General features: G+C 47.3%; 1 pseudogene; it reads left to right on the plus strand.

Annotated features, from left to right (window-relative positions):
- Window positions 1-31: 31 nt before the first annotated feature.
- LOC116895961 lies at window positions 32-21337 on the plus strand (annotated as a pseudogene).
- The last annotated feature ends 1537 nt before the right edge of the window (window positions 21338-22874 follow it).

Below are 22874 nucleotides of genomic sequence, written 5' to 3' on the forward strand. Positions count from 1 at the left end.
ACTGCCAGCTACTTTGTCACCAGTTGCCGCGATGCTGGTGCAGCCAGTCCTGCCCCCTGCTTGCTGTGCAGCGGTGCTGCAGAGCTCGCCCCGCCCGAGCTTCAGCTTCGGCCTCAGCCCTGTCGCCACAAGACACGCCCCTCAGGCGCTAGCTGCCGCCGCCAGGCTCCAGTCCCCACTGCCTGCGCTGCTGCAGTCCTGTGGTCCCTTCTCCCCTAGGAATTAGAGCTTCCTTAGGCCCACATCTGGGCCACAGGTACTGTTTTCCCTTAGGTCCTTCTAGGCTTCTGGACCGTCCTCCGGCCCGAGCTTCCTCCTGGAGGTCCTGCAGCTTCCTTAGGTCTGTGTCTCGGTTACTGAGACCCCACCCCGACCTCTGCCGCTTCTTCCATGGCCATTTATGCCTGTTCTTTCTGGCCAAATTATTAATAATACCCCCTTTTACTTTCCATGTTTATTTGATAAACCATATAGTAGGCCTTCATATATCATGAGTTCAAAATCATCCTTGAACTTCTGAGACCCTGTTTCAAAAACAAAACAAGGGCATTTGGGAGGCTTGAATGCCTGGATTTCAAGTCAGGTAGAAAGATATTGCCAGGAAGGGGAAGGGGAGAGCGCAAGCGTGAGAGAGATCCTGGCTTAAATATAAATCTCATTCATTCTGGGCAAAGTTTTCCACAGGAAAACAAACTTTGCTTATAACATCAGAAAACAAAGGCTTCCCTGAGGTGTTCTCCTCTGGTAGTTTCCATGCCTGGAGGCTGAACACGCAGGAGAGGCTTCCTTTCAAGCCTCTCAGTCTCAAGCTTCCGGGCCTCAGAAATCAATAAACACTGAACATCTGTGGCGGAACACGCGTGCGTGCCACCTAAGCGTGTGGCATTCAAAGGACAGTCTTCAGGATTTGGCTCTCTCCTTCCATCAAGTGGTGGAGTCACAACATGTTCTTCCTTTTTGTTTATACGTGTGTACGTACCGTGTGTATGTGCACGTGTTCACGCAGGTTGACGTTCAGAAGTCTCGCTCCATCATTCTCTACTTCAGTCATTGGAGCAGGGTCTCCCAGTTGAACCCAGAGATTGCTGGCAGGCTGTTCTAGCTCATTGCTGGGGGACACTCCCTGTCTCCGCCTGCCAGGCACTGGAATTACGGGCACACACTATACCACACCCACTCATGTCTATCTGCACACTGGGCATCCAGATCTACTCTTCTCACTTGGGCAGCAAGCACTCTACCCTCTGAGCCATCTCCCCCACATTTGCGGGCAACACACGTGTATACAAATACGTTACAAGTTAAATAATGCCAATAATAAAACATTTTAAATAAATTTTCCTGACAGTACAAAGCAATCACTTTCGCCTGCTTCTAAGGAAGTTACAGCAACTGCGCGTCATCAGTGACACAAACCCCCTAGTCCCAGCAATCCAGAGGCAGAGGCAGGTGGATATCTGTGAGTTCAAGGCTGTCCTGGGCTACATAGTGAGACTCTTTCTCAAAAAAACATAATCAAAACTGAATAACTTCTGGTATTTCAGGAGACAAGCATTGCTTCTGAACTGCGCCTTTGAAAGCACATGGTTGCTAAGTGTTTCTTGGACCCCTTGACCAAAAAATAACAGGAAGCTCTGGTTGTCTATCAATATGATCAGAGTTGTAAGATGTAAGCTCAACCTGAACCGCCTGGGAGCAACGGAGCAGATGTTCTCAGGCAGGGCAGCCTTCCACAGGACGTACAGGCTCTGTGGTGCCTTAGGAGCTACTCAGGAGACGCTGCAGCAGCACACTCTTCCTGGGGCTGCACATCGTCATCCAGCGTTCATGGTTCCACACTGGTACATCCTGCTAGAGCTGAGCCTACTAAGGGACATTAGTGGATGACCAGCAAAGCTCAAGGCTCTAAGCCTCTCAGCAAGCAAGCATGGCGACCACACCTGGAGCATTGGGAGACCAAGGCAGGAGAAGCTCTAGTTTGAGTTGCATAGAAAGTTTCAGGCCAACCTGAGCATATAGTGAGAGCTCGTCTCAAACAAACTAATGTCATCCTTGGCTACATAGCGTGTTTGAAGGCAGCCTGTACAATGTGAGAGCCTATCTCTAAACAAAGCAAACCATGAATAGTTTGCTTTAAAACCAGAGAACCATGAAGGTCACCCGAAGGCTATGTAACAACATCCTGCAGCCTTCAGAATGCTGAGATATTAAACGTCTTCCATGAGAATCCCAGGGAGCCCATTCTTTAGGCCTTGCCTTTGATTGCCTTTGCACTGTAATGGCAGGGTACAGTTGCTTCCACAGAGACTTTGTAGCTCTCAAAACAGAACTATTTACTGACCAATCTGGCAACTCCATGGAAAAAGCCTTCGAAGGCTTGCCTGGAGGAAGAAGTTTTTATGCTGGGTTTCTAACTTCACGAGACACCTGCTTTTTCCAGAGCATAGTGCACCATGTCTCCTGGGAAGCCCGGGGTGGAGTCCTGCTTACCTGGAGGGCAGTGCTCAAGGCTGCCAATGGGAAACACAGAGGCACACTCTCGGGCATTTGAGAAATGTTTAGCTACTGTCTATTAGATGCAAGTTTAAGAGGTTGGCCGACAGCTGGCACTTAAACCTAACTAGGTCTTAGAGGGGAGCACAAACCAAAAGTAGGGAGAGGAGGAACCGAGAAGAGTTGGTAGCCCTGAGAAAATAGAGACTTCCAGCTAAGGAACACGGCCAGGGTAATGAGACCTGGGCAAGAAGGCAGCCATGTGTCGTCCTGTGTTCTCTTCCTGCCGTGGCCTATGCCAAGACAAACAAAGATAAACGACTTGGGAACTGACTGTTGTGCTCCACACTAATACTAGCTTTGAGGCATAGTTCAGGGTGGAGAAGGCTAGAAACTGGGCGGGACAGGCTAACAGAAGCCATCTGGGTGATCAAAATGAAGACGGGTAGCGGTGAAGCAGACGCCCATTCTGGCTCCACTCCAGCGGTCTCCATATAATCTGACATGAGGTTACAGGGAACATCCCACACATCCTGAACGTGGTCTCTAAATATCTTCATCAAATGCTCCCTGGAGGAGTGGCTGCCTCTAGACAGGGACAAGGCAAAAATAAGATGAGCACAGAGAATGAGGAGGTTGTGCCAAGGTCAGCCTCACAGGCGCTCCAGTGGCGGCTCTGAGACCGTGTGGAGAGCCGGTTACCTTCATTAATAGTCATCACAGAATGAACCTCTGGGTAAACTCGGAGGGCAGCAACAAATATAAGTAAACAAACGGGGTAGTTTCTACCTCGTAGTAAGCCCCAAAGCCTCTTGCTCACAAACACCCATTGTTCATTAGTCAGTGAATACAAAACCCATTAACTAATTTATTAAATAAACCAGCAAACACTAACCATGTGATGAATGACCACGTCCACAGTGGCACCTGCCACCCTGATGTGACACAAAAAGAAAATGCAGCCTCACCTCCTCAGTATTCCTTACAAAGAACAAGCTTAGGTCTCAAAAAGACATCTGACCAATTCAAATCAGATGGCAACTATGTGGTTAACAACCTGTGCTCTTTAAAATAACGGGTTAATACAAGGTAAGGACTATGGGAGGTATCCTGAAACCAAAATCGTGGGGACGGGAGTGCCCATTTGAAGGAGGTCTGTGGAGTAGGTGGGTTTAGCACCAGGATGGAGCCTAGTGATTATGGCTGTGCACAGGAAAGTGCACAGATTGCTGTCACAAAGAAGTGAGCGCCAAGACCTCGTGTTCATTGCTACACAATTGCTACAAGAGAAGAAGAAAGATGTGTGTGTACAAAGTAGCCATTAACTAATCCCACTGTAAATAAATTCAGGGAACATTAACCATGTGATGAATGACTGCATCCGTGTGTGTGTGTGTGTGTGTGTGTGTGTGTGTGTGTGTGTGTGTGTGTGTGTGTGTGTGTGTGTGTGTGTGTGTGTGAGAGAGAGAGAGAGAGAGAGAGAGAGAGAGAGAGGGTGGGGGGAAGGTGAGCAAATAAAACCAATGGGGAGTTGGAGAATCCAGGTGAAAGGTAGACATGAACGTTCTATTATCTTTTTAATCTAGCTCTCCTATGAGAAGTAATGGGAACAGAATTAGCGTGACATGTTACAGGCCCTGCAGGGTCCAATCCTCAGCACCACAAAGAAGAAATACACTCAGAACATACTTTAGAATGTTGAACGCCTAATAGGGCAAGTTTGATCTGATTCTCCACCCAGCGAGAGCTCTAGAAACTCTGCAGATGACTCACAGTCAGACAGTTCAACTTCCTGTAGAGCTAGAGTAAGGGCCATCGGGAGAGCGGTGCCATTTATTCTAAAAGCAACAGAAAATCTAAACCGATTGGTCTGGGTTGCTGCAGTTGTTTTTGCTGTTTTTTTGTACGTGTGTGTACGTGTGTATACGTGTGTGTGTGTGTGTGTGTGTGTGTGTGTGTGTTGTGTCTGTTCTCACGCCTCAGCAGCTGGAGTGCTAGAGTTATAGGCTCGTGTCTCCTTCTTCATGGTCTTGGCTCCAGCTCCTGTCTCCAGGTCACTGCGTGGGTTCCTTCCCTGACTTCCCTCGGTCTGAGAGTCGTAAGGTGAAATAAACCTTTCTTCCCGTGTTGCTTATGGTGAAGGTGTCTGTCCCAGCACTAGAAAACAAACGAAGGGCCTCACTTAGACGAGGTTGGTCTTGAACTCCTAACTCTGCCTCCACCTCCCAAGTCCTGAGATGCCAGGCATGCATGACCGCATGCATCTTACCTGAGGTTATGAGCAGCAATGGGCTATCATCGTCTTTATGATGTTATAAAATAACTCAGGCTGCTAACTAGATATCAGAGTATCGGGGGAGTCGGGTGCAGATGGGAGTCCATGTCTGAAAGGAGCTTGGATGCTAGGGCTCTGAGAGTCCAGGGAAGGACAGTGAGACTCCGGAGGCTCGCTGGATATAGGACTCATGGACGGGCGAATGGGTGGGATTGGGGAACAGAAGGAAAGAAGCGACAGCCGAAAGCTAACGGCAGCCAGAGGTTTCTGGAAGGAACCATCCCGAGTGTTGGGCGACCGATGATGAGATCAGATCATTTGGAGGAAGCTGGGGGTTTGTGGAGAAAAGAAATGCTCATTGGGTGGGGTAGGGGTTGGTTGGGCATGTGACCTACAAGGCCCCAAAGTAGAAATGGTAAGTAGGTGCTGGGCTCTCCTGGAGTGATAAAAGGCTTAACCGATTTGGAGAAAAGGTCCAGAAATCATCAAGTGTAAATATCACTGAAAGCCGAGCGTGAGAGGAAAGAACATAGACATGGAGGAGCTGAGCCTCTGACAGACCTGTGTGGACCTCACCACTCAGAAGGGAAGGGCGTGGTAAAATGACGAACGAAGGAGCGTTGTTTGTTTGTTCGTTTGTTTGTTTTTCAGAAATAGCTAGAACTCGTCTCACATTGGCCTATCCGTCAACTTTTAACAGGGAAACGAAACGAAAATGAAGGAGAACTAAGTGTGGCTTTTGAATTTGCCAAAGCGGGGGCCAATTGTGGTCTTGACAAGGGAAGTTCTGGAGAGCAGTCTGGCTCACGGGCAAACTCAGAATTGTGGCTCAACAGACAAGGAAGGAGAGCGCTGCGCCTGGGAGAGACGGACAACTTAGAGACAGAACAGCCGGGGGCATGCTAAGTCAGCAAAACGCGTTGTTTGCCTTTAAATAGGACGACACCCACTGTACTTCATACCAAAGGAACTGTCCGGTAGAGAGGAAGCGCTGGCCAATGAGAAGGCGAGACGGCGGCTAGAACAAAGTCCTTGAGAATGTGAGACGCAACAGGGCTCAGAGCTGAGCAGACACACTTGCCTGCTGGTCGTCACCTATTTGCAGAAGGATTTGGCAGTGTTTGGTTTTCCGTCTCCAAATACCACAGAGCTCTGGACATCCTTACACATTCTTGGGTCAACTTAGTGTCTTACTGGAGTATAAATTCTAAGAAATCGCTTTCTTGGTCAAAAGAAGACCCAGGCAAGATGCCTATGTTTGTAATCCTAGCTCACAAGAGGTTGCAACAGAAGGGCCTTGAGTTTGAAGCCAGATGCGCCGTACAGCAAGACTCTTTAAAAAGCTAGAATATTTTAAACAGATTAGGTGATGGCACCCACCTTTAACCCCAGCACTCGGAGGCAGAGGCAGGAGTTTCAGGACGGCCAGAGCTACACAGAGAAACCCTGCCTTGAAAAACAAACAAGTTGTCTTTCAATGTTTTACTTGTAATACATTTTCAATGTTTTACTTTAATACATTTGCCTTATGTACTTAATTTTAGCAGAGGGTATTTGGCCCAGGCCTCATGCACGCTAAGGTGGTACGTGTGTCTGAACTGTCCCTCAGAACACGTTTCTTTAAAGTTGATCTGCGGATGGTGGAGAGATGCCACATAGACAAATAATAATGCTGGGAACTATTAGTGTCCTCTCCCCCCAACCCCCATGTATCATCTTTCAGTCTCCAGTAGGTCTTATTTTACCGGGGTTGGCTGTTTAATGTCTTTATTTGCACCTTTGTTTTTTTCTTTATTCATTTTTGTGTGTCTTGTTTTGAGACTCATGCCCACTGCCCTGCCCTGTCCTTTGTAACCATGAGAGGAATGATGACCACATTAACGACATGGTGTTGCTTCCAAGCCTTGGTTATAAAATAGCATTATGGTTTCCCCACACACAGTCCTGCTGTCCTGGAGTTCACTATGTAGACTAGGCTAGCCTCCAACCTTTATTCATTTTGACGCTTCACTTTTATGGGGCTAGGATCTGGGTCTGGAGGTGCGTGAACTATGGAGGCCTTACTTTATAATAAGAGACCCCACCAGGGTTTCTACAGAGCAGGCAGGTCAGCCTGGTCTACACAGTGAGCTCCAGGCCACTCAAAAGTTACAAGACCCCATCTAAAAATAAAAAAGGTAAGAAAGGAAAGCAACCTCCAGCTGCTCCTTGATGTACCTGTTCCCTCATAATTAACAAGACTCAAAAGAATTTCCTCTAGGGCTTGGGGCCATAGCTCAGTGAGGAGGCACTCTAAAAGACATTCTTCCCAAAGGGTCAAAGGTTGAGCCACTTCAGGACTGAACCTCTCCACGTCCCAATCCCCACTGAGTAGATAACACACTTACTGAAGAGCATTCCTTACTAAGGTCTTAAGCTGTTTTTATAATTTTTAAATTCCTCCCTATGAATCCCATAGATGCCAGTGGATTTCAAGGGAGGAGGCACTCTTGGGTCACAAGACAAAAGATAGCACGAGAGGGCTTGCTCAGACCAAGGCCTGGTTTGGCCTGCTCAGGAAGCTCAGGAAGCTCAGGAAGCTCAGGAAGCTCAGGAAGCTCAGGAAGCTCAGGAAGCTCAGGAAGCTCAGGAAGCCCAGGAAGCCCAGGAAGCCTAGGAAGCCCAGGAAGCCCAGGAAGCCCAGGAAGCCCAGGAAGCCCTGGAAGCCCAGGAAGCTCAGAAGCCCATGGCTATGCAGAGATTTGGCAGCAGAAGACCTTTTGTGAGTGATTCACAGGAGTCTTAGATCAGAAGTAAGTCGTCTGTCGTTTCAGGTCTGAGTAAGCACAGAGAGACTGGCAGGGGTACAGGCTGCCAGTCCCAGGAGACTCGCAGGTCTGCTGTTTGGCGGCCGGTGAGCCTGGATCTGGCTGTTTGGCTTGGCTGTTTGGTGAAACAGGAAGGGTGCAGGAAAGAGATGCGAGTTCCCTCAGCCTCTGGCTACAGTGGCTCAGTTCTAGGAAGGTCTTGGTGTGTAGGACATGGGTGGCAAGGACTGGGCTCTAGATAGTTTTCCCCCTTGAGGGGCTTTGCTTTTCTCTGGTGGTGTCAGTGGAGTGTGTGTGTGGGGGGGGGGAGACTGGGAACGGACATAGGACCTCTCACACGTTGAGTACTTAGTTTGCAGAGATAAATCTACCATCCTTCTGTGTGTGCTTCAGACAGGGCCTCACTAACTCACCATGCGGGCCTCGAACCTGCCAGCCTCCTGCCTCGGTTCCCAGGAATAGCTGGGATTACAAGCCTCAGCCACCATTACAGGCCGGGATCTCTTCTCTGTAAACAGTATGATTACCGCCAGGGTAAGCGGGGTTTTTTTGTTTATTTGCTATTTTTGTCTAGTTGGCCTTGGACTCGTGAGCCTCTTGCCCCGGTCTCCAGAGTACTGGGATTACAAGTCTGTGCTCTGTGTCTGATATGAAGAGATGCTCTAAAGAAAGATTCAAACACACTTCAGGATCCAGGCTTTACTGAAAGTGTCCCATGTATAACTTCCCAACTCTGTACCTGACATGCTCTGGATGGGTTAACTTCACTTCAATCTTGAATCCCTCAGTCCTCACACTAATTGATCCGTCTTGGATCAATCATACCATTTCCAACATGGCAGTTTCTGGATATGACTCTTCAGTTTGCTGAAATGTGTTTGTGGGGAGGGGGTGGTATATTTGTTGTTGTTCTAGCCCAGGCTAGAACCTCAAACTTGCTATATAGCAAACGATGGCCTTGAACTCCTGATCCCCTGCCTTTAGCACCCGAGTGATGGGATCCCAGGTGTGAGCCACCATGCCTGGCTGTTAATGTGTAGAAGCTGAGAAAGTGCTTGGGAAGTTGCCCCTTTAAGGGTCCTCACCTGTACTGTCTTTCAGTGGCACGCACAGAGACAGCCAGCCACTCCGTCTTCTCTGTATCCATATCCCAACTGAAGTGGCTTGCCTTCTCAGTGAAGCTAGATCACATGCAAGCGTGCGTGACGGGGCCACATCGTACCAGCTGTGCCCAGAGCTCACCGCTCTGGGATTACTGTGCTATTGTGGTTGAAGTGTGCCTCTGAGGCCTACGTAGCTGCTTCTAGAAACCCAAGAGCCTCCAGGGATGTGGCCCGGGCTGGTCTCATTGCCGTTGGTGTGGCTTGCACAGTGACTTTGCAGGCTGCTCTGCACGGTCCGCCCCCACTGTGGCCAGCTTCACTTACAGATTCTGTACACTGAATCAGTTTTCAGACGTCCGTGAACCACGACTGAGCCTTGCCAGTGGGCCATGCTTGTTCCAAGAACCTAAGATCCGTTTCTCCTGCAGACATCGGTTTGCAAGCCTGACATCAATCACTCCTCACCCTGAAGGCCCACAATGCCTGTGTCCTCCTAGACTCAAGCTCTCACTGTTCTTTACAGCTCTCTACCTGCCTGGAGCTGACTTGTATTCCAAAGATCAGCCTTTACAGAGTGTGTGTGTGTGTGTGTGTGTGTGTGTGTATCTATCTGGTGTGTGTGTGTGTGAGTGCATGCGTGCGTAATTGCCTGCCTGTCTCTCTGTCTGTTTGTATCAATCTGTTTTGTGTGTGTCTGTATGTATGTTTTTCTGTGCATGTCTGTCTGTCTGTGTGTGTCCATCTGTCTGTCTATATGTGTGTGTCCATCTTTCTGTCTATGTCTTTGTGTGTGTGTCTCTGTGTGTGTCTGTATCTGTTTTGTATGTGTGTGTGTGTGTCTTCTGTATGTTTTTTGTGAATGTCTGTCTGTGTATGTGTGTCCTCTGTCTTCTGTCTGCGTGCGTGTGTCCATCTTTCTGTTTGTCTATATCTTTGTGTGTGTTGTCTGTGTCTGTTTTTCTCTGTGTGTCCATCTTTCTGTTTGTGTGTGTGTGTGTGTGTGTCTGTGTGTGTCTGTATCTGTTTTGTGTGTTTATGTGTGTCTGTCTTCTGTATGTTTTTTGTGAATGTCTGTCTGTCTGTGTATGTGTGCCCTCTGTCTGTCTGCGTGCGTGTGTGTCCATCTTTCTGTTTGTCTATATCTTTGTGTGTGTTGTCTGTGTGTGTCTGTGTCTGTTTTTCTCTGTGTGTCCAGCTTTCTGTTTGTGTGTGTGTATGTGTGTGTGTCTGTGTGTGAATGACAATAACAAATGAAGAAACAGGTGATGGTTTCAAGAGGTTCACAGGAGGAAGGAAAGGGATGGGATGATGAGATTTTTTTCATTTACAGAGAAAGGAAAGCAAGTGCAGCATAGCATGGCCAGACTCCCAGGCTGCCTGCTAATCACAAAAAGAGCCCAGCGGCTCCCACCCCAGATCCTCAGTTTTACTGTGCCTGATGAATGCTTGTTTGGCTTTCGTCAGGTTATAAATACCAATTTTATGTAGCAGGTTTCTGCAGTTATCTCCCTCGGAGTCTATTTTACAGGGAGTTTATGTTGAAAGAAATGCCAGCCCATGGCACTCTTCAACCCAGTGTGTGTGAAAGCTCTACTAAAAGCCACGGCGTTTACATTTATTTCATTTGTTTGCTTTTGAAAACCAGGTATAATTCTGTAGCCTAGGCTAACCTGTATAATTCTGTAGCCTAGGCTAACCTGTATAATTCTGTAGCCTAGGCTAACCTGTATAATTCTGTAGCCTAGGCTAACCTGTATAATTCTGTAGCCTAGGCTAACCTGTATAATTCTGTAGCCTAGGCTAACCTGTAACTCACTGTAAAGTCTAGGCTTTCAGCAATTCTTTGCCCCAGGCTCCCCAGTATTGGGATTGTAGATATTCAGCTAGCTTGCTCTCAGATTCTCTCTCTCTCTCTCTCTCTCTCTCCCTCTCTCTCTCTCTCTCTCTCTCTGTGTGTGTGTGTGTGTGTGTGTGTGTGTGTGTGTGTGTGTGTGTGTGTGTGTGTGTGAAGTGGAAACTCTAATGGTTCTTTGGAGAGTCAGTTGTTTTGCTAGGGCAAACATGAAGGAGTGTTTTCCTGAAACAGACACACTCAGGCGGACTTGTGAAGGAACATTGTGCTGAAGCAGACACAGGAGAGAGGATGTTCTGCTAAAGCAAGCATGTGAAAGGACACGCGATGGAAGATTCCTTGCCGACAAAGGCATGTATCGGTCCACCTTACCTTGTGTAGCTGAGCCGCATTTGTTGGGATGCCATAGACAGAAATGCACCAAAAACCTTCTGGAGGCATCTACAGCTTCTTGTGCTCCCACAGACTCTGGCTGGCTGGCAGAGTGAAGTCAGCTGAGGCACACCTGTGGAGGACACATGATGTTTGGAGGGTCTAAATAGGACTCGAGGGACAATGACAGGGCTGAGCTTGGCTTGTGGGTCTCTCATCTTGACTTCCCTGAGAGAGTGCAGCTGAGACTTCTCCTGGCCTTCCTCTGGGTCCCTTGTGCGGACTCACGTTGAGGCTGAGGCCTGACTATGTCTGCTACATAGCGTCAAAGCTGCTGATTTGCTGTCCCAACTCTACTGAACTGGACTGCTGGAGCATCCGTGAAGTGTTTGCAAGCAAGCTGCCACTGCTGATCTGTGAACTGAACTGCTGATTTCCAGACATCACAGATGGGAGTTGTCCCAAGACCCTTTTTTTTTTTTTTTTTTTTTTTTTTTTTTTGGTTCTTTTTTTTTTGAGCTGGGGACCCAACCCAGGGCCTTGTGCTTCCTAGGCAAGCGCTCTACCACTGAGCTAAATCCCCAACCCCCAAAGACCCTTTCTAAACAGGTCCGTTTCCCCATATCCTTTCTTTTCCACTACCTCTGGTGGGTGGTGGGCTAAAAGGGAGGTTAAAGTGCTTAAAACCATCATTAAAAATAGGTATTAAGGGCTGGCAGTTAAGAGCACTGACTGCTCTTCCAGAGGTCCTGAGTTCAAATCCCAGCAACCACATGATGGCTCACAACCATTGGTAATGAGATCTGTGGTGGTGCACTCCTTTAACCCCAGCACTTGGGAGACAGAGGCAGGCTGATCTCTGTGAGTTCAAGGCCAGCCTGATCTACAGAGCAAGTTCCAGGACAGCCAGATATACACAGAGAAATCTTGTCTTGGAAGGAAGGAAGGAAGGAAGGAAGGAAGGAAGGAAGGAAGGAAGGAAGGAAGGAGGAAGGGAAACTAAGATTAAATTGGTGAAGATAGGTTTCTGTGGACCTTAGGCACTTCTATGCAGACAGTAGAGCAGGGTCCTAAAGAGCTAAAAGTGAGCCCTTGGTAGGGGATGGGAAGGAAAAAGAAAAAAAGAGGAAAAAGAAAAAAATTACCCTTGGGGAAGAGAGATGGCTCAGTGGTTAGGAGCACTGCTCTTCCAGAGGTCCTGAGTTCAATTCCTGCCACCACATGGTGGCTCACAACCATCTGTAATGGGATCTGATGCCCTCTTCTGATGTGTCTGAAGACAGCGACAGTGTACTCGTATACATAAAATAAATAAATCCTTTTTAAAAAGCCATTTACTCTTGGATGAGTTCCATGATTGGCATGCTGAACTGCTAATTAAGATGGTTACCTTGGTAACTGCTGCACCCAATGATAGCATTTGCAGTTTTGACCTAGGAAGAACTGTCGTAAGGTAACTCAGCAGCAATGAGTAAAAGCCTCTAAAATTTTTATATATCACATAAAAATTGTCTGTCAAGGGAGTGGGAAAATAGCTTACCAGGTAAAGAGCTTGCCAGGTAGGCGTGAGAACCTGTCTGAATCCTAAGCACACACAGAAGCTAGGAAGCTGTAGCCGCTTCCTGTAACCCCAGTACTCAGGAGACTGAGACAGGAGCCCTGAGGCAAGCAGGCTGCTCAGACTAGCTGGAATTAGTGAGTCCAGTTTCACTGAGTGCTTGCTAGGGATTGAACCTGGGTCCTCTGGACCAACAGTCCATGCTCTTAACTCCTGAGCCACCTCTCCAGCCCCATGTTCAGATTTTTAACCTGATCACTTCTGAACAACAGAATAAAGCATGCTGCTGATGTTGCCAAGTACAGTTTAAACTTCTAGAAGTACGTTCGCAACAGAAAGAACGTTCTGGAACCAGTGAGGTAGCTCAGTAAATAAGGATGCCAGCTGCCAAGCCTGGTGACGTGAGTTCAACCCCCAGGACCCACGGCGTGGAAGGAGAGAAGTTGTTTTCTGATCTCCATACAAGCACCATGGTATGTATGCCCCCTGCTACCCAAATAAAGAAATGTAATTTAAAAAGTTAGAGCTGCCCTTTTCAATAAGCATTATTTTATCATTCGCGCATCTACATTTTTGATACGTGGAACTGACTGAAACACATCTCAACACCTTAAAGTTCGACATCAGAAAAGAATATTTGGGGGCCAGGTATGGTGGCTCCCACCTTTAATCCCAGCACTCTGGAGGCAGAGGCAGGCAGATTTCTGAGCTTTAGGCTAGCCTGGTCTACTGAGTGAGTGCCAGGATGTGGAGGGCTACACAGGAAATGTTTTGTCTTGAAAAACAAAACTTCCCCACCCCCCACCCCGTGGAGAGATGGCTCAGCAGTTAAGAGCGCTGACTGCTCTTAGAGGATCAGGGTTTAGTTGCCAGCTCCTTACCTGTAACTCCAATTCGATGCCTGACACCCATTTCTGACCTCTGTGGGCACCAGGCACACACGTGGCACACATACCTACATCCATGCAAATACTTGTACATATAACATAAACATAAATAAATTTTTTAACAGAATAATTCACATACACCCTTAATTTTTCCAGGTATATTTCTACAAGACAGTGACTTTTTAAAGTTTACTGTCATTATTATTTTTCTAATTAAGTATACATGTGAGTGTTTCTATGCAGGGATATGTGTACACGAGGAAGCCAGAAGCCAGAGGCCTAGGGTCTCCTGGAGCTGGAATTACAGGCAGTTGTGAGCTGATCTGTGGGTGTTGAGGATAGAACTTGGGACCTCTGGAAGAGCAGCAAGAACTCTTTTTTTTTTTTTTTTTTTTTTTTTTTTTTCGGAGCGGGGGACCGAACCCAGGGCCTTTGCTTTCCTAGGCAAGTGCTCTACCCCTGAGCCAAATCCCCAACCCCCAGCAAGAACTCTTAATCATTGTGCCATCTCTCCAGCCCAAGAGCGAGATTTTAAAAGGATACTTAGTAAATAAAGCCCACAGAACCCTAATCAGAAAAATATTAATAGATAAAAAAGTGAGCAATCATCTAGTAATGATAAGTCATAGCTGCCAGAGTGTGGTATTGTTACTGAGAAAGTAGAGGGGTGTGGTGGTGTGTGTGTGTGTGTGTGTGTGTGTGCACTCTCGAGCACGTATATGTCCATGTGTGTTCATGTGTATGTGTGTACAGGTGTGTACTAGTGTGTGCCTGTGTGCATGTGTGTACTAGTGTGTGTGTACTAGTGTGTCATGTATATACCAGTGTGTGTACATGTGTGTGTGCTAGTATGTGTGCTTGTGTGTGCCTGTGTGTGTACTAGTGTGTGCCTGTGTGCACGTGTGTACTAGTGTATGTGTGTACTAGTGTGTGCCTGTATGTACCAGTGTGTGTGCTAGTGTGTGTGCTTGTGTGTGCCTGTGTGTACTAGTGTGTGTGTGCATGTGTGTACGTGTGTATATGTGTGAGTGATTTTTTTTCATAATGGAAACCTCAGAATATTTAGAACTGATATACTAGGATCTGTGTAGAAGGCCATTGGGCAGGAGTCTTTGATGGTAGGTGAATTAGCAAGAGTGCTCTAGGGAAACAAAGCAATGACATTAACTTTACTACAAAGGGGATTTACTAGAATGGCTTACCTGCTATGGGCTAGGGAGTCCAACAGTGGCTGGCTGCACACCTTAGTCTGCTGTTGAAGGTGGGACGATTTGTAGGGAGCTGTTGTCCTGCCCATGTTAAAGCCCAGGAAGCAGGGGTTGATAGAGGAGGCCACTCCAGCAGCAGCAGCAGCGGCAGCAATAGACACTGGGAGGCCATGAGAGGCAGGCGGGTGACACAGCTTTACCTCAGGTCTCCAGGGTCTGAATCACCAGTTGGAAGATACCACCCACGGTGAGGGTCGCTCTTCCTCTGCAGCTAGTCCTTTCTAGAAACACCTCAAATGCACAGCCAAAGGTCAACTCCACACTCTTCCACAGAGAATCACAGGTAACCATGGCAGTAGGTCTGCTTTAGAGTGAACCATCTTCCTTTCCAGGATGATGGCCTGCAGCAATGGCTCTCAACCTTCCTAATGCTGTGACCTTTTACTACAGTTCCTTGTGTTGTGGTGACCTCAACCATAGGATTATTTCCACTGCTACCTCATAGTTTTGCTACTGCTATGAATCATGATGTAAATATCTGTGCTTTCCAACGGTCTCAGGTCACCCCTGTGAAAGGCTCATCTGACCCAAAGGGGTTGCGTCCCACAGATTGGGAACCACTGGCCTAGGGCCTGTCAGAGTCACTGAATGGCTCAGCCCCTTGCTTGTCCCTCAACAGTGACACTGAGCAGTGTGTCCCTGAGTAGCACTAAGTGCCAGTACCTATGTGAGCCAGGGGCCAGCTTTGGGCTTTGGTTGACCAGTGGGAAGTCACTCGTGGTGAATAAAGGCGGGCTTGGATTTGGCTTGGCAACACTGAGCCATAGAATGCTTGTACTTGAAGAATTTTAACTGCATTTATAAATAAACAATGGCTAACTAACTAGAGTAACGGCAAGGTAGCCATGTTCATACCTGTGTTGTGAATCTGAAAGCAGAGGGGAAGATTGGCAGAAGGAAGGGCTAAACAGTATGAACAACAGTAAGGGCACAGAAATTCCATTCCTGGGTAGTGTAGCTCAGTGGGCAGAGCACTAGCCTAACATGCCCAAAGACCTAGCTTCAATCCTGTGTGCAGGGGAGGGGGAGGAGGAGAGAGAGAAGGAGGGAGAGGAGGGAGACGAGGAGGGAGGGGAGGCAGAGGAGGAGGAAGGAGAAGAGGAGGGAGGGGAGGCAGAGGAGGAGGAGGGAGAAGGAGGGAGAAGAGGAGGAGGGAGAAGAGGAGGAGGAGGAAGAGGAGAATTCTTATTGCACTTTAGTCAGGGACCTGGATTTTCGTGATTCTCCCTTTCCTGCTGTAAAAGGATGATAATGTTTTTGATCCCAGCACTCGGCAAGTGAAGCAGTACAACTAGGAGTTCAAGACTAGCCTTGGGTATGCATGAAGGTTAGCCTAGGCTACATGAAATTCTGTCTCAGAGCAAAGGGAAAAATGATGGTGATCACAGAGAGTCTGGTGTGGGGCGTTGAGTTCCTGTGGGATTAAATCTATTGGACACGGTATTAGTGTCTATAATTGGTTTATGTGACCACATTAGAGTCTGTAAGTAATGTGTCACATATCTGCCATCCTGGTGCTAGAGAGGCGGAGGCAGAAAGTTCAAATGCTCAGCAGCCTAAAGTCAGCCTGGCTGACAGAGTGAGAACCTGCCCTGAACACAAAGACACACACACACACACACACATGCACGCACACACATAAATATACAGAAATACACACATGCACATACAGAAAGACACACACACATATGCGCACATACATGCACACACATAAATATACACACACATGGACATACAGAAAGACACACACACATACACATCACACATACATACACACACATGCACACACACACATAAATACACACATGCACACACAGAGAGACACACACAAACACATACACATCACACACAGATACACATACACATACACAAACATACACATACACACAGAGAAACATACACAAACATACACATCACACACAGAGAGAGAAACACACACACAGAAACACACACAAACACATACACATCACACACAGATACACACACACACAGAAAAACACACACAAACACATACACATCACACACAGATATATATACACACATACAAACACACACACGCACACACAGAGAGACACACACAAACACATACACATCACACATATAGATATATACATGCATACAAACATGCACAAACATACACATGCACACACATACATATCACACACAGATACATACACACACATACAAACACACACATGCACACACAGAGAGACACACACAAACACATACACATCACACACAGATATATATATGCACACACACAAACATATACACCTGCACACAGGGAGAGAAGAGAAACAGAGAACATATGTGTACACAACCCTTCTCGCTACATTTAGGTTCATGTGGACACTGCTGGTCCTCTGCCCACCTACTGTAGGCTGAGGCTCAGTTTACTGATAACAGGCCTTTCAGTCAGAAAAGCCCTTAGTAGCCCCACCTTCCCACTTTTCTTGAGTTTATGCCTTTTTTTCCATTTCCTTTTTTTTTTTTTAAGATTTATTTATTTTATGTATGAGTACACTGTCGCTGTCCTCAGACACACCAGAAGAGGGCATCAGACCCCATTACAGATGGTTGTGAGCCACACTGTGGTTGCTGGGAATTCCACTCAGGACCTCTGGAAGAACAGTCAGTGCTCCTAACTGCTGAGTCACCTTTCCAGCCCCTATGCTTTTTTTTTTTTTTTTTTAAAGATAGAGTTTCATGTAGTCCTGGATGACCTTGACCTGGCTATGTAGTCAGGGGCGACCTTGAACTTCAGATCCTCCTATGCCATCTCCCCTTCTCAAGTTTTGGGCTCACCGCACCACATTTATAAGGTGCTGGGGGATCAAACCCACAGCTTTGGGCCTGTTGGACAGGCACTAAAGTGAGCAACATCGGAGTCTATGTCTCTGTTGTGTTCCTCCTCCTCCTTATAAATCTGCATAGATACGCGTCACCTTCTCCGAGGGTTTTGTTCTGAGACAGGGTCTCATGCTATAGCTGCCTTTTCTTTCTCTCTTTAAAAAAGAAAATTACTTTACTGCAGTGAACTCGCAAATAAAAACATCACATCGCTAGAGTACGGTATCCAGCCACTCTGTCCCCGACTCTACGCGCCTCAAGGAACCGCTGTACAGTTGGAATGGCCATCTGAAGCCATGGAGTGCCACTTACATTTTTACACTTTCACTATCAACCACACAAACAAGACAAGAAAAAACTATGACGGAGTTGAAACTAGAGAAACAACTAACCTTGTGTCCTCTCTCGATGGACTCAGGGCCTGCCACTGCCATCTTGTGGGAAGGACAGAATGTCTCTAGTCTTGGGCTTGCTGCTTAGCAAACAGGACTTCGAACTTCTGACCCTCCTGCCTCTACCTCCCAAGTGTGCCACCACTGCAGCACAGGTCCCGGGGAATCAAACCAAGTTCTCACGCATGCTCCCAAGCTCTCTACCAGCTGACCTACATCCTGGTCCCTAGTTCATGTCCGTAAGTCCCGCTGTACCCACTGCTCATACTGGCTGTATCAATCATCTATCCTTCTAGAAATTGGCAGGGCTGTGCGGGCTGGCTTTTACTCTAATACATTCCAAGAATGTGGCCTTGAGTTCCAAAATCGATTTTGTGTGTGTCTTTGTCTAGGTTGGTGGGCGTGTTTCTTTGTTTTTAGGGCAGGTTCTCCAACACCCAGGCCAACTTTAACCTGCGGAGCCTTTGATCAGAGCATGTTTTTCCAGTCTCCCAGCCCCTCCAGCTTTGGCTCCCGATGTGATTCAGCACAAACCTGCGAGCAAGCAGCGCCCCCTGCTGCTCAGGAGCCGTTGAGGCCTCAAGTGGAAGCCACAAGCCTGTTGAGCTGGTGCCACGTAGCTGGCCCATACGTGTCAGTCTCTGGCTGTGGAGTAGGCGTCCTCTCTGCAACAGAGGGCATGAAGCTGATCCCTGGGGAGGGCCAGAAAGCTGGATGCTGTTAACAGACTCTTTTCTTTCCCCAGGAAGCCATCTTCTTAAAACCCAGCAACTCCTTCCCAATCTACTCTTGTCCCTGAAGCCAGAGACAGTCTTGCCAATGTTCCCCTCATGACGCCCCCCACACGGTGGTTCTTCCTTGTCATTGTGAAAAATCGAGGCTCCACATTACAGCCCTTCACTGCTGTGTTCTCGCTGCGATCCGGTTTCTTCTGGCAGCGCTGAGAATTGAACCCAGGGCCTCACTAAGGCTAGCACTAAGGTACATCCTCCGCCCGCGTTTTAATTTCGATTTGAATTTGTTTGTTTGGAGTGCGGCGTGGGTGCACGCGCTCTGCGAGCACATGAGCATTTAAGTCCTGTTTCGCATTCTCTGCGGTATTCCTTTGATTCAGGGTCTCTCCCTGAATCTCGCTGTGCAGAAGTGGCTGTTCCCACCCTCCACCGTGACGGAGTTCTAGCCGAGCACACCAGGTTTGGTTTCTTGCTTGCTTTCCTTTCCTTTTCTTTCTTTTCTTACTTTCTCTCTGTGTGTGCATGCATGTATGTAGGTGCATGAGTGTAGCTGGAGAGGGCTGAGGAATCCACTCCTGCACCTATACATACGCTACCCGATGCAGTTGACAACTAAGATTCACCATTCACCGTCACAGGGCACTTCTAGTCTCTTATACCCATTGGAATGCTGGGTAAGGGCGTCAAGGAAGCAAAGCAGGTCCAGAAGGCGCTCAGCGCAGGGTCACCATGTCTTTCAATTACCCGCTACTTCAAGACTTGATTATGTGCGTGCTTTCCGAGTCTTTACACAAGAGCAGAACGATGAAGGAGCAGCATAAATTAAGAGTCTTTTGGAGTGAATCTGAGTGTGGCAGAGGGGTTCCAGGTTAAACCCACTGAAGGCTGGATCAAAGCACAAGTCAACAGGCCCCTGCAGTAGCCCGCTGTGAAGAGAAGCAGGGTGGAGGGGAGGTAAAGAGAGAGGAAGAGGGAGAATCCGCAGGAGACTGAGGTCAGCTGCCCCATGCGCATGCATTACAAAGGATGTTTCTGTTACTGATAGAGCAATACCTGGTGAGGTGTGTGCATGCTTGTGCATGCCCTTGTGTGTGCATGCATGCGCGTGCATATGTGTGTGATTTTTAAAATTATTGTTATTATTATTTAGTGTACTTATTCCCTTTACATCCCTCTCACAGATCCCCTCCCAGTCACCCCCTTCCACAATTCTTCCCTATCCCCTTCTCCTTTGAGCTGGTGGGGGCCTCCCTGGTTATCACCCCCCCAACCCTGGTACATCAAGTCTGTGAGGCTTGGCACATCCTCTCCCACTGAGGCCTGACACAGCAGTCCAGGTAGAAGAACACATCCCACAAAGGTACCAGCAATAGCTTTCAGGGTAGCCACCACTCTAGTTGTTTGGGACCCCCATGAAGAATGAGCTGCACATTTGCTACGTATGTGCAGGGTGTGTGTGATGTTTTAAGTGTTTCTTTTTATAAGATTTATTTGATTACTTTTAAGAGAGAGAGAGAGAGAGAGAGAGAGAGAGAGAGAGAGTGTGTGTGTGTGTGTGTGTGTGTGCACGCGCATAGGCACATGAAAGCACCCAAGATCCCTTGGAGCTGGCCATCACCTTCTGTGTCCAGGTATCTACACCCACATCAGTCCTCTGGCTTCAGGGATGCTGGCAGCAGCAGCTGGAACTGAGTGCCAGACACACATTTCTCAGCTTAGGCGAAGGGAAGGCAGAGAATCCATCCTCAGACCTTTGATACACATGGACATCTCTGGTGCTGAGGTTCACAGTGAGAGAGGGGCCTCCCAGGGCCCATAAGGATGAGTCACCATGTTCAAGAGCATCCTTCATACTTGCAGGAAGTATGCACGGCAGATACATTAGCCTAAAGTGTGACATTTTCAGCAAAACACATAACGTAAATAATGCAATGTATGTGTAAGACAGGGCGCTACCTCTGGCGGGCAGCTGGCATGATAAACAGGGACTCTGGGCTCGGCAGGCGGCCACTTCAGGAACCGATTCCCAGGACCCGGGCAGGCACTCTCTGTCTTCCCTAGAGACAGTGTTGGGCAAGCAAGAGCCGGATGGGCACTGGGCGACTCTGTGTCTCGTGGAGGAAAATCAACTAAACTCGGGCAAAGGAGATCCTAAGAAGCCAAGAGGCAAAATGTCCTCACATGCATTCTTTGTGCAAACCTGCCGGAGGGAGCACAAGAAGAAGCACCTGGATGCTTCTGTCAACTTCTCAGAGTTCTTTAAGAAGTGCTCAGAGAGGTGGAAGACCATGCCTGCTAAAGGAAAGGGGAAATTTGAAGATATGGCAAAGGCTGGCAAGCTCATCATGAAAGAGAAATGAAAACCTGCATTCCCCCCAAAGGGGAGACCAAAAAGTTCAAGGACCTCAGTGTACCCAAGAGGCCTCCTTCGGCTTTCTTCTTGTTCTGTTCTGAGTACCGCCCAAAAATCAAAGGCGAGCATCCTGGCTTACCCAATGGTGATGTTGCAAAGAAACTAGGAGAAATGCGGAAGAACACTGCCACGGATAGCAAGCAGCCCTGTGAGAAGAAGGCCACCAAGCTGAAGGAGAGAAGTACGAGAAGGATATTGCTGCCTACAGAGCTAAAGAAAAACCTGATGCAGTGGAAAAGGGGGGCAGTCAAGGCTGAAAACAACAAGAAAAAGAAGGAAGAGGAAGATGATGATGAGGAGGAAAAGGAGGAAGAAGAAGATGATGATGAATAAGTTGGTTCTAGTGCAGTTTTTTTCTTGTCTATAAAGCATTTAACGCCCCCCTGACCTGTACACAATCCACTCCTTTTAAAGAAAAAAAATTGAAATGTAAGGCTGTGTAATATTTGTTTTTAAACGGTACACTGTCTTTTTTTTTTTTTTTTTTTTTATAGTTAACACACTCCCAAATGTGTCTTTAGATAGTCCTGTTCTGGTGGTATTTTTCATAGCCACTAACCTTGCCTGGTACAGTCTGGGGGTTGTCAATTGGCATGGAAATTTAAAGCAGGTTCTTGTTGGTGCACAGCACAAATTAGTTATATATGGGGACAGTTTAGTTTTTTGGTTTTTTTTTCCCTTTGTTTTTTTTTTTTTTTTTTTTTTTGTTTTTGGGTTTTTTTTTGTTTTGTTTTTGTTTTTATCTCCAGTTGTCTCTGATGCAGCTTATATGAAGACAATTGTTGTTCTGTTAACTGCATACCACTCTGTAATTGCAAAAAAATTGTGGCTATTTCATTGACACTCTGAATGCTTCTAAGTAGATACATTTTTTTTTATTAAAGGGGGGGGGCGCAGCACTAAAATATCACTGCAAAATGCAATTAGGAAATGAAAACTCTTTCTCTGTATTGCTTCCAGAAATGTTCTGGAAGGCTCTAGAAGGGCTTCTTTGGTGAGCTGGGGTATCACTTATGGGCCAGCTTCATCTGGAATAGTCACCAGCACACGCAAATGGTATCTCTGAATTTCCAGGCTGTGCCATCCTGGGAGGAGAACGGGAGCCCGAAGGAGAGTGTGGTCCATGTCTCAAGCAGGTGGCTACCAGACTAAAGCACCCAGCACCAAGCCCGCCAGTGTCGGATGGAGGCAGCTACTATTGGTGGTTAGGGAAACAAACAAAATAACGGGTTCACCATGGTATGGTCCCTCGTACACACCATCATCTGCTTTTATTTTCCCCTCTCTCCTCCTGCGGTTCCTTCCTTCCCCCAGCCAGCCCAAGCTTCTGTTTTCTTCTTACATGTGTCTGTTACCCTCCCTCCCATCTCTCAAGCTCTTTCCCTTACGACCTCAGCCTCTCCTCTCCTGTTCCCCTTTCTAGTTTCATGACTTGCAAACAAACAGAGATGAAAGCATTTACATATATGCACACATACACAATTTCAAGTCCCTGTTCTCTGAGAAAACACGCATTCTTTCTGAGTCTGGCTTATTCTTGCTTAACATAAGGATTTCTGGTTATATTGGCTTTTCTGTATCATGTTTTCATTTTTTCTTAAAAAATGAGGCTATTAACTGTGTCCTAACCTTGTAGAGTCAAACCAGTCCTGCCCCTTGCAGGTAGCCCGCCACTCCTTCCAATATATATTTATTTTTTAGAGCTTTATTTATTATGTATGAGTGCACGGAAGCTGTCCTCAGACACACCAGAAGAGGGCATCAGATCCCATTACAGATGGTTGTGAGCCACCATGTGGTTGCTGGAAATTGAACTCGGGACCTCTGGAAGAGCAGTCAGTGCTCTTAACCACTGAGCCATCTCTCCAGC

This window comes from Rattus rattus, chromosome 3 (assembly GCF_011064425.1).
Source record: "Rattus rattus isolate New Zealand chromosome 3, Rrattus_CSIRO_v1, whole genome shotgun sequence".
Taxonomy (NCBI): domain Eukaryota; kingdom Metazoa; phylum Chordata; class Mammalia; order Rodentia; family Muridae; genus Rattus; species Rattus rattus.